This window comes from Macrosteles quadrilineatus, unplaced genomic scaffold, assembly GCF_028750875.1.
Source record: "Macrosteles quadrilineatus isolate MER2022 unplaced genomic scaffold, UCM_ALF_1.0 Scaffold_1__1_contigs__length_201487025, whole genome shotgun sequence".
Taxonomy (NCBI): Eukaryota; Metazoa; Arthropoda; class Insecta; order Hemiptera; family Cicadellidae; genus Macrosteles; species Macrosteles quadrilineatus.
In genome coordinates this window covers 37,656,824-37,674,935 of record NW_026542594.1, presented here as the reverse complement: position 1 = coordinate 37,674,935, position 18,112 = coordinate 37,656,824, and the positions used below count along the sequence as shown (strand labels likewise).

Genomic DNA, 18,112 nt, shown 5'->3' with positions numbered 1-18,112 from the left:
CCTAAGTCCACTGGGACGAGTATCGACGTGTTTATCTCGTCCAGAGTGTTGGAAACCATCACAGTTTATTTCGGAACACACATCACATTCACCATGGCCAGTTATGCAGTGAACTCGACTCATGATTTTTTGCTGTTGTTGTCTAACGTCTATAGGGAGGAGTAACGACTACGAAACAGATTTTGAGCGTTGGAAACTATCTCAGTTTCTTCCCTAATACACGATATATATCCACCATTGCATTGCGTGGAACACAGGAAACATGCCTGGGAGATGGAAACTATAACAATTCATTGTGAAATCTTAATTTCAGCTACCTTGATTAGTTGCAACAATTTTAACGTAAAAATATAAGGATTATATTGAGACAATTTAGCCGTAGTTAATACTACGTTAATGCTAGTATGTACTAGCATATACTCAATTAAAGAAATGAGTCCGCAATTCTAAAAACTTCTCAAACACATGAACTTTAAAAATTAATGCCCCTCTTAGATACAGTGATAATGATAGTATCTTGCCATAAAAACATATTTCTATTTCAATAAAATAGGTGGTTATCCATTCACATATTTTTTAAAGGAATTCTATTTCTGACCTACAAATATGTATAAGTATCGATACTGCATGTTGACAATATAGACGGATTTGTCAATTAAGAGACAATTGTATTCCAACAATACCAGTAATTATATTGGTTTCAGTTGTCGAACGATTACAATGAAAATCTGATTATTGATTCATGTTTGATGAAGCACTAAATGCTAGACCGTCATCATAGCTAACAACGCGTTTGTGATTACGACAAAATGATTCGTGTGACAAATAAAGCTTCACCTGTAAATAGTTCTGTCGAAGTTCAGGATTATATGGAGAGGATTTTCAGAAAACCGTCAAAGTGATCATGTACACTGCCTTCATTAACAGTGGTTACATTAGTGTTAATAGTTGATTGGATCGCATTACTAGGTTCGTGCCCCCTAACTGCCATGCAGTTATGTCTACCTCATCTCTATTACCCAGATGTGACTTAGTGACCAAAGACAAATTAATTACAAATCATCAGAAAAAGATCGTGTATTATCGGTCTAATCACGTTAACGTCTGAAATAAATACTTTTGGATTTCTACTTTAAAATACATGTTTAACCTGGTATTTAGGCTCAAGAAAAATCTTTTTCAAAAACAAGTAAAAGCTAACATGTATTTAGTTGCTGTCCTACTTATTTGCAAGAGTAAACAATACCGATAAATAGTTAATATGATAGAGCCCTATAGTTTTAATAAACAAGAAATAAGTATCATGGCATACATTTATTTATAAAATAATGAATGAAATAATAATTAGTTTATTTCCGCAAAACACACAACAACATAATATGTCTCTTAGAACTGCCATACCACATTATCCAATAATTTTGTACCAAACGTCAAACAACAAATGAAAACCAATTCTATTCAACAAATGTATGAGTCTAGTCTCTTAACTTGATAAATACGCACTCTCTAGCGTAATAAATATAGAATATTAAACTTAAACAAAACAAATTAAAATATCAAACGTGTAAAAACATTAGGTTTATAGCTAATATTCGTTGATTGCTAAAAATAACTATCCAGTACAGTACAGTGGCTAGCTATGTATCCATCATGGCTGGTCTCAGGTTTATATGAAAACATTAAATTGGAAATAGAAATTAGCAAAATAACATATTTTGTATGGTGTATTAAACAATTTCATCGACAAAAATATTATTTGAGTAATTCATGTAAATATGTAGTTAGGTTTGGATATTATTGATATCCAAAGCCCAGATAACTAAACAGGCAATGTTTTAAATTGAAAGAAAATGTATATAAAGCAAAAAACTCTTGGCAATTTGTTGAAGTAATGGGGCCATTACACTGATAGGAATTTCTGAGCAATTACTTGTTTACTCTAGGTAACTGAACAATCCAATATGTTTTGTCTAGTTTTATCACAGATTAAAAATGGCTATTCTGTGGTACTATACAAAAGTGTGCTTGTACCAGTAGTTCCGATGCATACATAACGGGTTTCAGTGTATCTTGAAAATGTATAAATATCAAATGGATCGGATATCGGATATCAGGGTAACAACATCAATTTAGATAATGTGGATAAGATTATTGTAGCGTTTAAGTAAGCTGATTGCTAGTGATTCAATAAATCTATTTACCAAGCAGCAAACCGCCTAACATCAATGTTGAAGTCTGTCACTGTCATCCATAAGGCCCCCGCAGCAAGAAACTTTTCCTTTAATAAAAACTCCACTACCATAAAGCACCTAAAGATCTTTTTGGTTCGGTACCTAGCCTAAAGAAGTGTATAATAACAACACTATTATAGCTCTATTATTGCTATGCAATTCGTAGACTTAAACAACCTCGTTTGTGATATAATGAAATCATGTTTCCTGGTAAAATCTTTTCAAAGTACTGTATTTTTCTTCAAAATAAAATGATATTTGTGGCATGGGAAAAAAGGTTCACATATTCACAATGCTACAAAACATCGCATACAAGGTCGTTCTAGATTTAATAATATTACTCACATCATGATAATGTATAGTAATAGCATACAAGTTACAAATAAAGGCATGAATAAAAATTAAGAAAATGTTCTTTAGGTGTTCTATTGTTGCTGTTTTAACAACGTATGGCTATTTCAAATTTACAGAACCTAATTTATAAACACCTTTCGCGTGAGATAATATGAATCAGCGTCGGTGTTATTTGCTTGTTTTAAGCTAAATGTTAGTTAATTTCTAATTTACCTAGTTGTTATGTTCATAAGCAATTATACGGGTGGGGGCGGGCGTGTCTGTGAGCGGCGTAGTTGTCAGCGTCGCCGCTACAGCGCTGTTCTGGACGCCTCAGTAGACCGCCGCGCGTCCCTACGAGCGAACCGCCGCGTCGCCTGCTCGTCCGAGAAGCATACTTACTAGTTGCCACTTCTACATGTTTACTAAGCGAATAGTTGTTTGGTAAGAGTGGATTGAGTGTAAGTGTCAAAACATGTGAAATGGATTTTTTGTGGACGCTGTGACCTCGGACGCTTCACAGAATCGCTTACTCGGTAAGTAAAAGTAGTTTGATTTTAAACTGCCGTTTTACAATTTAAAAACTTTTACAGGTTTTGCAAACACATGTATTCCATTATTTATAAGTGTTATTTTTGGTTCTTATGTTATTCGTAGATGAATTTATCAATGAATTTGTCAAATAATCAACATTAGAAGCGAAATTATAGACAAGTTGCCTAGTCGTAAACAGATTTTCAATACTTTTTATTGAAGCCCAAGGTAGTTAAAATTTAATCTCTCTGGGCAGGTTTGATAGTTTAATTAAATAATTATTGCTTAAAATCCATATTGCTTAGCAGTGGGGGGGGGGAGGAGGCGGGGTCAGGGCAGCAGGGCGGCAGCGAGGGTAGGAGAGACCACTTGTTGCACTTGCCTCGCTGTATGAATTATTTAACACTCCCTCATCGATCCTTGTGTTACCACAACATCGCTGCCCTACTGGCCGACACCGACAAAGAACAAGACGGAGTCAGCTAGTGGAAGAGAAACCTCCATAATTATAACTCTGATAATAAAGCAACAATTTAAAGCTCAAAATTCGGTTTGGAACTAAGGAACAAGACACGTTGATTAGAAAAGACAAACTGTTCACTGGTTAACCTCAGTAAGAAATGTTCTATATTGATTTATTATTCTCCGATTACTTTATTTAGTTCCCAAACCAATCATGTAAACTATGGTTTAAAGAGTGATGCGGTATACGTTTGATTAATGGTATTTAGAACGAACAGAAAAACTGTTTAAACGATTTAGTTGTATAAAAAAGCAACGATACCAAAGGTTCATTCAAATCGGTAACACAAGTGTCATTGATTCATTCAAATCATCCCTAACACATCTAAAACTTTTGTATTTTTACCAATTCCTTCTTTAAGTTAAAAACAACTTTTTTGTTATACCATTTTTTGAACGATATTTCTGCTTAAAACTGGAATTGTACTTCTGTGTTGGCGGGTCCGATGCACTTTGACCTTCCCATCAGCAAAGCATTCAAGATGGCTGCCATTATGTTATGGGTTGGTCTCAGGTAATCTTGGAAAATTATTAGGCAAGTGTGAATATGCAGGAAATCACGTGCGATATCATAAATCACTCGAATATATTTGAAACTTAAATATTTAATATTTTGGCTTACAACACTATAAACACAACTTAAAATGTAGTTTTTTTATAGTATTTAGTAATTTTTTATAACCAAATCTAGGTTGAATTTGAAAGATAGCTAGTATTCTTGTGATAAATAAACTTAACTCTGTTCTGTATAACGTTTTTTGTGAGATAAATTACTACCATACACATTTTACAATAGTTCAATACTATGGAAATCTAATAAAATTTAACCTAAATGAAATTAATTATAGTATCTTATATTCCACTTTGGTTCCTTATTAAATAGCGGGATAATCAAATTTTATCTAGTTGTAATTTAAGGTGTTAACACTTTTCTTGGCTCTATAATTGCGAGGATCGCCAAAGAAATGTTTCACCACATTTTATTAATTTGTAAAAAGTCTAATTTAAAACGTACAGAAAATGGCGTCAGCCAATTAATACTATATTTTACATAATTTATTTGGAAGCAATCTTCTTTTGATAAGCTTATATCACAATTTGATTACCTTGAGTTGAAATAAATTGAATTAGAAGAAATTAAATTTCTTTAGGAAAAACCAAGAATACCTTGATCGATACCAAATAATGTGTCTTGTATACACTAATATGACTAGTATACACTAATATGACTAGTGTACACTAATATGCATAGTATACACTAATATTTCTAAGAAAAAATAAATATATCCGAATATATGTGTGTTTGTGTTAGATAAGACGATAGTAAAAATTTGTAAACTAATCTTTATTTTTAAGAGTCAACCCAGTTCAATCCGAATAATGTTTTTTACTCGAAAATAGTTAATTTTCCTTTAGCAAAATTGATAAATGCCTTTTCACCATTTAATTTAGCTTCAAAAGTTAATGATACCGCAAATAACATTTTATTCATCATAAATTAGTTATTTGTATTAACATTACTGTACACAGTACACGATTTCCCATATTATAACTACGATGAACAATAAATACTTTTCTGAATTATTCATTTGTGTGTTTAGCAGTTTTACAGCTAAATTATTATAAATAGTTGTTGTGCTCCTACTACCATCAAAACATTTAATTGATAGCATGATAATAATACCATCTGCTGGTCCAAATTTAAATTGCCATACTATAAACCCTTTCTATATAGAAAAACTCACTGGTCATTAGAAATAGTCACGATAAATTAGAGCAATAATTCAGTCGGGTATCTTTAATTTCGTATTAAGTAAACTTTATAGCAATACTTAAACCTTCATTACAACAGATAAGAAATAAAAATAAATATGCCCATTTACTTAATAAAATAACATACACTAATAAACAGAAAATTAATAGAGATAAGTATTTAACAAGGTTTCGGGAGAAGTTATATTATTTAAATTTCAGGACACTACATCACGTTAATTAAGATTTAACCGGGTTTGTTGTTGTTGTTGTTGTTGAAGTTGTTCAACAATATGGTTAAATTGAGCAATTGTAAACGTTAAATTATCTCACATTCTTAAACATAGTTTATGAAAAAGGCTTAAATTGGCTATAATATAAAAAGCTAAATCCACTCAGAATCGCTCAAAACTTTTGGTTTTTACTAATTCACTTACCTAATGGCCACGCATATTTCAGGAGATATTTGGACACACCAACAAAGCCCCTTCATCTCTCTCTGTTTTGGCATCTTCGTCCTTTTGCTACAATTTTTGTCGAGGACCTTTTTATTGGTCTTCTTCCTTAAAAAAAAACATTAAAACAACATAGCAAAACATAAAAAAGCTCACAAACTACATCAGGTTTTAAAAAAACAATTGTATTGTTTCCTTATTATGTTTTACCTTCAATCTCCTTACAAAATGGCCAATAATCTTTTCTAAATGTTTTTAAAATTTTTATATATGTATTTGTTTTAAATATAGTTTCAAAATTTTTTTCTCTTAATTTTCATTTAAATTTCTGTACTATTGAGTAATGTTGGACTGAAAATCGTGGATTATTGTCTCATTTTAGTTTATCGTGTCAGTTATTTTGAAGAAAAGAGTTTGTTGAATGAATAGAAAAATCTGTTGGCAAGGCTGTTAGTCTACTTTGTATTTCTGCCTGATATATTTCACATCTATATTCTTTGATCTGGTTTACTACTATTTTAGATAAAACTTTATTAGTAATACTAATGAGGGATATGGCCCTTAAATGACCAAATTCTTCTTTTTCCTCCTTTTTACGTGTTAAAACAAATATTGCTTCTTTCCAGTCGTTGGGCATTCTTATCTTTCCCAGATTATTTGTACCACAACTTATCTTTAACTTCTTCTTCTCATTCCTTTAATGCTTCAGCTGATATTTCCTCTTTACCAGAGGCTTAACTTTTGGTTGTACATGGTATTATATGTCCTTATTATTGTCATCTAGTGTGATGTCCATTTAAAACAATAAAATATTCTCTCCTCCTTTTTAAAAGAGTTTTTGTTGTTTCTTCGCTTTAACCCACAGACATTCTTTGCTGTTTTTGTTGATGTTTCCATCAGTGCTCTGCCCCAGTGGTCTTTAAGGTTCCTATGTTATCCTAATGTAGAAAATGTTTGTTTACATTTGAACAAGGAATAATTTAGAATTTTCACCTTTAATTGAGAAAACAACTGGTCAGGCCTGGATATAAATTATTGTTTTATTAAATATGCTGGAATAAAAATGTATGCATCATTTTTGTGGCAATCGTTGAATTGATTAAAAAATATAGATATGTATGATATTCTTTGTGGTATTAAAATAATTGCTTCTCTACAACTAAATCAAAGTATATTATTTAAAGTGTACAAAATATCAATGTGAAAGAACCAATTATTTACTATCGTGTTTCATATATTACTCTAAGCGATTGCACCTACATTATCCGATTACGTGGCCCTAGAACAGCCGCAGTCCGATGGGGGTTCGGCTCCCTGGACTGAAACATCATGAAGCTAACTAACTACCTATGGCACCATTACAAGTATCGCCATCATGAACCTTGCGGTATTGCGGATTTTTTTAATCGTGTCTAGCAGATGTAATCAAATGTTATAAATTACTTCAATTACCTTGATAACGGTTAACAACTAAGAAATGCTTGGACAGTACGACACCCTATCAAAATCACGCAATAAACTATCGTTTAAGTTATCACTCTTTATCAATTAAATGTGTATCCTAATTACTCTAATTAATTATTGTTCCGATTATTATGAAGTTTTACAATATTTTTTTGACTACTAATGCCTGATCGTTTGTAATATGTTCTTTCCCCAGATACATAAAAACCCTTAATGCAATTTATTATTTCGAGTATTTTCGTATTATCTGTAGGTTATGTAAAAGATCGTAACTTTATTTGATAAAAAAATAAACAATTATTACATAAGGAAACCAAGTTTTTTTTTCTCCAGAGTTTGTCGCTATGACATCCAGAGCTTTTATTCATCGCCAAAACTTCAATACAATAATGAAAAAGCTAGCTTTGATATGGAACCTGTGCCGTATCATAAAAGAAGCAATGAAACTTAAAGACGTAAAAGCCGGTCGTAACATTCAATATATTGAAGCTTCTTTATAACTTTGGGGATTTAAAAAGGTCTTTGGATACGTGAAATCATATCCTAAAATGCATTTACATTCTGTAACGATGAGATGTCTTTACCAACTCTTTTTATTTATGATAATGTTATCGGACAAGTTATGCTTGTTTAAAAAACTATAGTTAATAACCTATCTACTCTTTGGACGGTTGTAATTTTGTTTTAGTGTGTTGTCAGGTAATGAGAATTCACTGTCCTACTTCTGGATATTGATTTGTATTATTTGTAAAGATAGAATTAGTTTGTTACCTTAAAACATCCTTCCTTATTCGTCAGGTTGAACTACAGTTTCGTTTTCAACTGCCCGAACCTGAAAATGATTATTGTAAGGTAACAGAATAATTCAAATAATAGTTGGACAAAATGTAGTAAAACACCCCCACCGCAGCAAACCTGCAGACTAGGTGAATTCCCATCTACCTGGCTAATATTCCAATAAATTATTAATTTAAAACTGTAAGATTTATTTCCTATTTAAATATCATTAATTTTAGGGAGCACTTAGGTTTGCTGCTATAGAGAAAAAAATAGAGATTGTTATTGAAATATTGATAGGTTAGTATGAAGTGAACAAAATTAGAAAATTGTATTAAAATATGTCCATAGACAAGCAAGCTACAACAGTTTATTTATTCTCCGTAAGAATAGCATGGTAATTATAAATTTACACTTTTTGGGATTTTTCCATAACTGTTAGGCATACAACAATGCATCATGAATCATTTTAATATACTTAATTATTTGTTTTTTTAGCTATACTAAATGGTTTGGAAAGAAATTGCAAACATTTTTTTTTGTTTTCCGGGTCAAAAATGGGAAAACCCCAGTTTTACCCTATAAAACCCCACATAAACCCCTGTTCCCATAGTCCGATCATGCTGGTTCGTGAAATCGTTCTAATAATTTTGGAGGTTTACCCGTTCTTAAAAAAATCATCAAAATCGGACAATTTTTGCTCGAGTTTTTTTGCTAGGACACATTATAAGCTATATACAGGGTGTATATAAAGTCCCGCACGGGCTTAATATTTTCTAAACGCCAACAGATAAATCAATAAGATTTGGTATATCAACACCACACCTAAAAATCAACTTTTTAAAGGAACTATCAATTTTCTGTCATATCATGGGGACGTCCCACAAGGAGTCAGAAGGAACTCTTAAATAGAATCATAGGTTGATATGTACATTATATTAAAGGTCTTAACTAGCAGAATATAATGCCGCAAATTTAAACTCAAACGAACAACCGTGCCAAGAATGACAGTTGTTCAAGATTCATTTAATTTGCATTGCTATATTATACGCTTACTCCTCAGGGGGCACAGCCCTAGGAATCGGAAGAAAATTGTTAACGTAAGCATAGGTCGATATGCACATAAAATTAATGGTCTTCACTAGTAGACTACAATGCCGTAAATTCAAGCTCAAAAGAACGCCTGAGTAAAAAATGGCAGTCGTTCAAAGATTCAAAATGGCATATTCAAGAAATCTTTGAACGGCTGCCATTTTGCGGAGGATCAACCTTTTGAAGTGCGGTTAGCGGCATTGACCTATGCTTCCATTTAAGATTTTCTTCCGACTCCTTGTGGGACGTCCACATAATATGACAGAAAAATCATAGTTATTTGAAAAAGTAGATTTTAGGTGTGGTGTTGATGTACCATATCTTATTAATTTATCTGTTGTCGTTTAGAAAATATTAAGCCCGTGCGGGACTTTATATACTCCCTGTATATACATATATATGCATTTTAACGGATGGTGTTTTTGGCCTATGGGGACCTCAAAACGGAAAAGCAGGCCCCGGGTCCAGGTCTTAGCATAAGACCTACGGTAATAGATAATTCCCTGTCATGGGCAATTTTCTAAAAATTATTTTAACTATAAATGAATATTCAACAAGAAACTCTGTTTTAATTTAAACATATTTAATCGTATGTATAGTTTTGTTACAATATCATTTGCATAAAATACAATTTTAATATAATTTTGAGGATTTCATCAATTGGGCTGGTTTTGCAAAAATCCGTCAAATCTTATCTTACTTCTTACTAATATTATAAAATGTAAAAGTGTGTTTGTTTGTTTGAAGTTCAATCACATGTGATCAACTATTTGGATTGGGCTGAAATTTGTAACTATGATAGTTCATATTCCCGATTAACATACAAGCCTATCCTTATCTCAAAAATCCTTTTGGGCTTCGCCCCAGTAGCTCTGGAATTTTCCATGTTAACCTTATGAGTATTCATATTTAAAATACATTAAAGAGTTTATAGTCAGCTGTCTCAACTAAACAAGTTGGTTGTATGATCTTCTCGACTTGCTAACTACGTGACCATGACGCAACTAGCGTCGAAACCATGGTTGTAGATACAACTTGTTATTGAACTGGGACGAAAGTGAAGGTAACTAAACCACTATTATTTTATATATGTATGATATTCAATAGCATTTAAAAGTTATAAGGCTTATTCCGGCTACATAACGTTTCAGAAAATTAACACAGGGTGAAGCACTTTCAATAATATGACAACAGCTAATTTGAACTGCGTGACGCGATGAATAATGATAATATATTATTCCTTTATCGTTGGCGAAGCCACTACTGATAATTATTGTAATGATTGTAATACTCTGTTTTATTTCTTATGCTATATAGTATTTACGGTTACCATTGCACGCAAAGCCAGGACAAGCTAGATCAGTATACTTTGGTGGAATAAGATTTGAGAACATTTCTTTTTTGGGTTGTTATTTTCTAAAACTTCTCATGATTCATAGTTTATCTTAATGTTTCGTTTAAAATGTTGTTTTATTACTTTAAAAGGTATTTTCGCTCTCTATATCATAATCTATTTCTTTAACCAAGGATTGTTCTTCTTCTGCTGGTGCTAATGAAAGATTAAACTTTAATTAAGGGTAGGCTATTACTGAAAAAAATGTTTTTAAAATGTATGATTTTATAATTTACGTGGTATTATAAATACAAATTACACTATTTGCAGTGAACAGGAATTTAACTTTTTCTTGAATATCTTAGTGTATATGATATCTTAGTGGTAATATGATCTTCAAAATAAAATTTACTGTCTAAAGATTATTTGTATTTTATTGATTTTTATAAGCACTCTAGTCACGTGCGTTTTAAGCACGTTTGTTTGTGTAAATTACATGCTCGGTAAGTACTATAAAAACAGAACAGGTCCTTATAGCCCCTTTAGCTTAGCATGTGATTCTCTCATCTGATGCGTTAACAATGCAAAATGTATCCAGGATTTTGTTCTTTTTTGTCCTAGGACGCTAGGCACGAGCCTGGGATTGTTTTTCATATTACTTCAGGCTAGACATAGGGGTTACGGCATTATCACTTAGATAAAATCCATTGGTGATTTGGTGGGTATCGAACCCGGGACCTCAGGGACTGAAGTCCCGCGCTCTAACCACTACGCCAGCTCGCTCCCCAAACATTGCATTGATGCGTTAAAAATGCAAAATTTATCTAGTAATAGCAATAAACTGTACAAAATATATTTCGTTCAGAGGACATATTTGGTGAGGTGGGGTAGGTGATGGAGGATGATGGCAGAACGATGAGTGAAGTGTTGGGGAGGGGAGATTGATTACATTCTAATTAACCATCACTGCACCTGTGTCAGAGTCTGCAGTCTGCTACTGGTGAAATATGCAGGCTACAATCTCAACGAATTCAATTTGTGCGCAACATTGGCACGTACACCAGACACACGCAAGCTTTCATCGCGTTTAATCATGGTTCCTCAGACAATGGATCTCCATTTTCACCTAACCATCACAAATGAAATTCATTATATATTTCACAAAGTTAGTATCAAACTACACAATTATTTGTACATGATTACTATTCAGAGAAACCGACATTACACTCTCAGTAAAGGGGTATTCAACAAAATAGAAAAATGTTGGATTTAAAACTAAATACAAGTAAACATTTTAATATGTACATAAGGTAAATATCCTATAAATAGAAAAGCATGTTTCTTGAAAACAGTTTTTTTCAGTTCATGTGCATCGCAGGGAAAATCTACACATACTGTTAGAAATATATTTTCCTGTAGATGGGCAGAATCCTTTTACAAATTAAAGTAGGCTCAAAATTAGCGCAAATAATTAATAAAAAAATACTCCTACCGCAGCAAACCTGCAGACAAAGCAAATTGCCATCTACCTGAGTGAAATTCCACTAAACTAGGTGCCGTTCGCAGAGGCATCCACAAAATTGAGCGGAGTCATCAAGGGTTCATATTATATTGTTTTTGTCATACTGCAGTAAAAACAGTCGTTTTTAATGCATGCGTTGCGGGTCTAAAGTAACATTTTTAGTCTTTGGGGAGTAAAAACCGTTTTTGCCTCTATGGAGTAAAAAATCTGCTGTTGTCAACTCAGTTGTAAATTTATATTGTAAACGATTGCATGTATCGATTCGTGCTTCGTTATAATTTTAACCTACAATCTAAGTCTCTTCCATAGCATTTTAGCATTGCAGATACATTAATCCATTTCCACACTCAACACTGCTCACCTTTAGTACTTCCTTCACCACCCCTACGTCGTGGACCTGTTTCCCTCTCTTCCCAAAGCATTTTAGGATTGAATTGCCAAAGACAGTTCCCACACTCTGCACTGCAAGCCTTACTACTTCCTCCACCTTTTCCTTCGTCATATACCTGTTTCCTTCCCTACTACCCTAGATACATTAATCTAACTGCTACAAACGGTTTCCAATTCCCAAACTCCACACTGCTCAGCTAACCTTACTACTACCTTCACCTCTTCTTATGTCGCTGACCTGTTTCCCTATCTTCCCACAGAATTTTAAGATTGTAGATACCTTAATCTAATCGTCATAAAACAGTTCCCACACTCCGGACAGCTCGCCTTGACTACTTCCTTCACCACTTTCTACGTCACGGACCTGTTTCCCTCCCTTTCCATAGCATTTTAGGATTGCATATACCAAAATCGTCATAAACAGTTCCCACACTCCAAACAACTCGCCTTTATTACTTCCATCACCACTTCTTACGTTGCGGACCTGTTTTCCTCCCTTCCCATAGCATTTTAGGATTGAAGATACCTTAATAAAATCGTCACAAAAGGTTCCCACAGTCCGGACCGCTTGCCTGTACTACTTCCTTCACCACTTCCAATGTCATGGACCTGTTTACCTCCCTTCCCATAGCATCATAGGATTGCAAATACCTTAATCTAATGGTCATAAACAGATGCCACACTCCGGACAACTCGCCTTTACTACTTCCTTCACCACTTCCTACGTCATGGACCTGTTCCCCTTCCTTTCCAAAACTTTTTAGGATTGCAGATACCTTAATCTAATTGTCATAAACAGTTCCCACACTCCGGATAGCTCGCCTTGACCACTTCCTTCACTACTTCCTACATCGCGGACCTGATTTCCTACCTTCCTATATCATTTTAGGATTGTAGATACCTTAATCTAATCGTCATAAACAGCTTCCACACTCCGGACAGCGCACCTTGACTACTTCCTTCACCACTTACTACGTCACGGACCCGTTTTCATGCCTTCCCATAGAATTTTAGGAATGCAGATACCTAAATCTAATCGTCATAAACAGCTTTCACACGATCATATGTCTTTGTTTATGTGTCAAATACTGTTTCCATAAGGATTACATTGAAACTTTGAGACCCAGTGGGGCGGATTCCTGAGAGACTTTTTTAACGCCATATAGATGTTGGCACTCACCGATATGGTCTTTATCACCACGCAAAATTTGAAAACGATTGATTTAGCCGTCTAGGAGGAGTTTGCGTATTACGAAATGCATAAGAGTCGACGTATAAGAGCTTCGCTCGCTCCGCTCAATTATTCCCTTAAAATTGTAAGATTTATTTCCTACTAGCAGAATACCCGTCCTTCGTCCGGGGTTGATGTATGTTTAAATGGTGCTTTTTGAAATCTGAAATGAAGAACAGTGTAAAATCTTACAGTGTTGAATCTTATTTAAATTCAATTCCAATAAATGTACCTATCCAAAACTTTTAACTTGCTAATTACATAAAAAAAAACATTTCTAAACAATAAAACAAATAAAAAAAACCAAAGCTTTTACTTATTATTCCCTTAAAATTGTAAGATTTATTTCCTACTAGCAGAGTACCCGTCCTTCGTCTGGGGTTGATGTATGTTTAAATGGCGCTTTTTGAAACCTGAAATGAAGAACAGTGTAAAATCTTACAGTGTTGAATCTTATTTAAATTCAATTCCAATAAATGTACCTATCAAAAACGTTTAACTTACTAATTACATAAAAAAAAAAACATTTTTAAACAATAAAACAAATAAAAAAACCCAAAGCTTTTACTTACTTTTAAATGATAAAATCAAACATAGACAAACAATAATATACAACATCTGGTTTCTCCTTAAGAATAACATGGTAATTTGAAATTTACACATTTTTGGGAATTTTTCCGTAAACGTTAGGCATACAACAATGCTTCAATATACTAAATTATTTGTTTCTTTGACCTCTACAAAATGGTTTGGAAAGAAATTGCGAAGTTCTATGTTTTCAGGGTGAAAAATGAGAAAACCCTATTTTTACCCCATAAACCCCTGTTCCCATAGTCCGATCTTGCTGGTTCGCGAACTCGTTCAAATAAATGTAGGTTTGCACTTTTATACCAAATATCATCAAAATCGGATCATTTTTGCCCGAGTTATCGTGCTAACGGACACATATATAAATTTATATATATATGAATTTGAACGAATGGTGTTTTTGGCCCCTGGGGACCTCAAAACGAAAAGTAAATCGGTCCCGGGTCTTGGTCTTACCATGAGACCTACGGTAGTAGCTTATTCCCTATAAAGTAAATTCGCTAAAACATTAGCTGGTAACGCAATAACAACGAAATATAAACAGAAAGTCAAAAGAAATATATGAAATTCTAATCACATGTTTTAGTTACAGCGTGTGGATAGGTAGGTCTGTACTTTAAATATTTTATGTCGAGTTTTTAACCACTGGACGACCTCTAGAGTACTTAAAAGAGCTCAATACTGAACACAAAGTCGAAATACGTTTGGGGGGGGGGTATAGGTACGATGAGACATAGGCTATGTAAGTGTAAGTTCTTTAAAATCTCATCTCTCTTTAAAACAGTATCTTTAGGACTCGTCTATTAGCATAAACGCCAAAAGGAAAGTGTTATAAGATAAGGAGGACTTTGATCTCTGGGTGGGAGACAGCAAGTGTTGGCTGCGCTATTCAGGGAATGCAATTGTATCAACCCATGCATGAATCGAGCTTGATAAAGCGCCGGATTGTTTAGAGAAAGACACAGAGATGGGAATGATGACGGGAAAGCTTTGTTCCACATCTCTGGTGTTTGCTTTGCATTTCGCGCACAACTTTGTTGTCGAGTTCACTAAATATACGTTACTCGTCACTCCAAAACAGGATTACGATCAATGTTTTCATAAGTATCCAAGAAATTAACGAATTCGTTTGAATAAACTATTTAGTATCCCTGGATTGTATTACAAACGTCCTAAAGCTTACTCGTATTTTACTATTGATTGGTTACCAACCACAACGACTGTATTAATGGTTTTAAGAATAATTTTACAAGTATAAATACTATTTTAAAATTGTTATTCGTGATGAGTTCAAAATATTTTAAATGAAAACTACTACAGAATATGCATGTTTGTGTATTGAGTTAAATATTGGACGGAATATAATATACAGTAGACATTTTAACGTGCTGGTTGCTGATTGATAATAAATACACTTGTGCAAGTAATTTAACATTCGTAGCACATCTGTTGTGTACAATGCCTGCGAATGTTGATTGTGGAACCAGTGAGTATTACTTTAGCTGAAAAAACACTACTTTCCCACACAGTAATTTCACACGATTGTTGACAAAAGTAATCAATGTTTGATAGGAAGTACGTTCTTTGAATTCAAGCTGTAAGTTGTAAGTAACACTGAGTTCCTACTGATCGCTACCCTACAAAAATCATTACAAGTATGATAATGCAAAACCACTTACCACTATGAATATTTTCCAGAAAATTAAGTTATACATCCCTACTTAAAACTTACTAGTTTACCCTTTCAGAAAAAAAACATTTTAATAGTGACAATAACCTATATTACCTTTTAACGTAAAGTATAACTTAAAGGTAAGTATAAAATACAAACTATGCGGTTTTAAAAATGTGTAAACTTTTCTACTAGCAGATATCCTAGAAATTACGTTGGTTTGTTTGTGTCAAATGTCAAGCAAGTCACCAAACACCGGATCACAACTCGAGTCGCGACCATTACAAGTCAGTCTCGAAGCCAATTGAAGCTATTCAAGGCCATGTCGGATACTTCCTCTATCAACTCCTAACGTCCAATGCCCTATATAAACTTACTTCTGCTGTTGGCCTATATATTTAACTTTTTCCTATATTACTTCATCAAGTTCAAAAATGATAATGATTTCTCGTACATGAAACATTATGGTTTCATCTGATAACAGATATTAGTACTGATATTGAATATTACAGTATATGCCTATTATACTAAAGATAAATTGCACACACCAATTTCCTAGGGTTGATTTTGTTTTAACGCTACAATGTCACACTACCTTAGGTCAATCAAAAAATTGGATTCATTGCAATGTTATGTTGGTAAAGTTATATACGTGCTTTTGCCATACATAAACAAGCTACCTGCTATATTGACATATTTTTTTGAAGAAATTGGCGTTTAAAAATAGTTTTCCTACAGTCACCCGACAAAGTTGGCTTTCTTGTACTGTTTATAGTACAGAAAGCTGCTAATTGCTGCATATTTATACTTTGCCGTACGGTTTATACTTTGTCGTACGGTTTATACTTTGCCGCACATCAGGATTCCAACGAAACAACTCAAAACAGCGTGGTTCTATTATGCACGTAATCCGTGTAGGTTGGCAACACTTAAAGATAAAAATACTATGAGCAGCTGATTGACTGTTATAACCACGATTTAACCTGTCATTTCGTGTTTATAGTTTCGGTATTTCTGAACTTTCTGGACTTTTCTTTTAAACGTTTTTAAAACATTCCTACGATCTTAATAAACAAGAAAATGCCTTTAAAGCTTTTTTTAGGTGCGGAAACCACTTCAAATTACAAAAACATACGGAACTATATTCTGAAAACGCGGAGCACATTTATTGCCGAGGAAAAATAGCGGAGTGATACGGACCGCGGGTACTACTTTCTCTAGGGCACCATTTGTGTTGCCAGCTGAACCTAAAAACGTGTTGTATAGTGTTTGAAAGACGAATTATTTATATGCTTTATAGTGACTGTAGGAAAAATATAATGTGTAACACGAGTGAAAAAGGCCTTTGCTGCACTCGAGATCATTCCGCACTCGCCTGCGGCTCGTGCGTAAACATTGCTCTCGTGTGCAGCAAAGTACCACTTTCACCACTAGTTACACAAATAACTATTTCATACGCGTTATGGTTATTATTGACACATTATATAGCATTTTAAGTCATTATAATATTTAGAGAGGAGAGAGGGAAACACAAGTTAGTGGGCTCTCTAGTTGGCAATTTTCTCAATGAAATAAAAAATCTTAACCCTCTGAGTGGAGTTTCTATTTAAAATTTTGAAACAAACTTGCCTTATTACATAAAAGTATTCATTCTATATTCCCATAGTAAAAATATAATTCTTATGACATGGTAAAAATTTCATTGACATTGATTATAAATAATTGGATGACATTTAACTAAAACATTGCTGAATACATTTTAACCTAATAGTTTAAATTGAATTTTATTAATTAAGATAGATAAAACATGTGTATCAACCAGCTTAGGCATTAATTAAATGACAGTAAAAAAAAAAAACTTTAACTTATAATAATTTTTTTTACCAGTAAATGATTATCAACGAAACCATTAATGAATTATCCATTCAGAGATAATTACATCTTCTAAACTACATAGCTTTTAAAATATGGAGATGATATTTACATTTTTAACGTATCTTCATTTATTTTTGTACGCTCTTGATATTATATATGGTTTTAACCACTCTCAGTTTTTTTCAATATACTTTTCAAACCCTAAAACCTTAACATTTCTAAAACGTTTTGAAACATAAACCACTTCTGTTAATGTGGAATGAAATGAGTTCCTTCTTTCGAGTTACAGCCATTGAAGTTTCGTTATTTGTTCAGGAAATGGAATGAACCGATGCATGAAT

At 33.4% G+C, this 18,112-nt stretch overlaps 1 protein-coding gene across 3 annotated transcripts in view; it reads left to right on the top strand.

Moving 5' to 3' along the window:
- Positions 1–2,924: 2,924 nt before the first annotated feature.
- The window catches only part of LOC128982760 (5-hydroxytryptamine receptor 1), a 165,804-nt gene continuing 150,616 nt past the window's right edge, over positions 2,925–18,112 (top strand). For all 3 annotated transcript variants that reach the window (XM_054401720.1, XM_054401721.1, XM_054401719.1), the window contains exon 1: positions 2,925–3,100. The gene's annotated coding sequence lies outside the window, so the exon portion shown is untranslated. The remainder of the gene's footprint in view (positions 3,101–18,112) is intronic.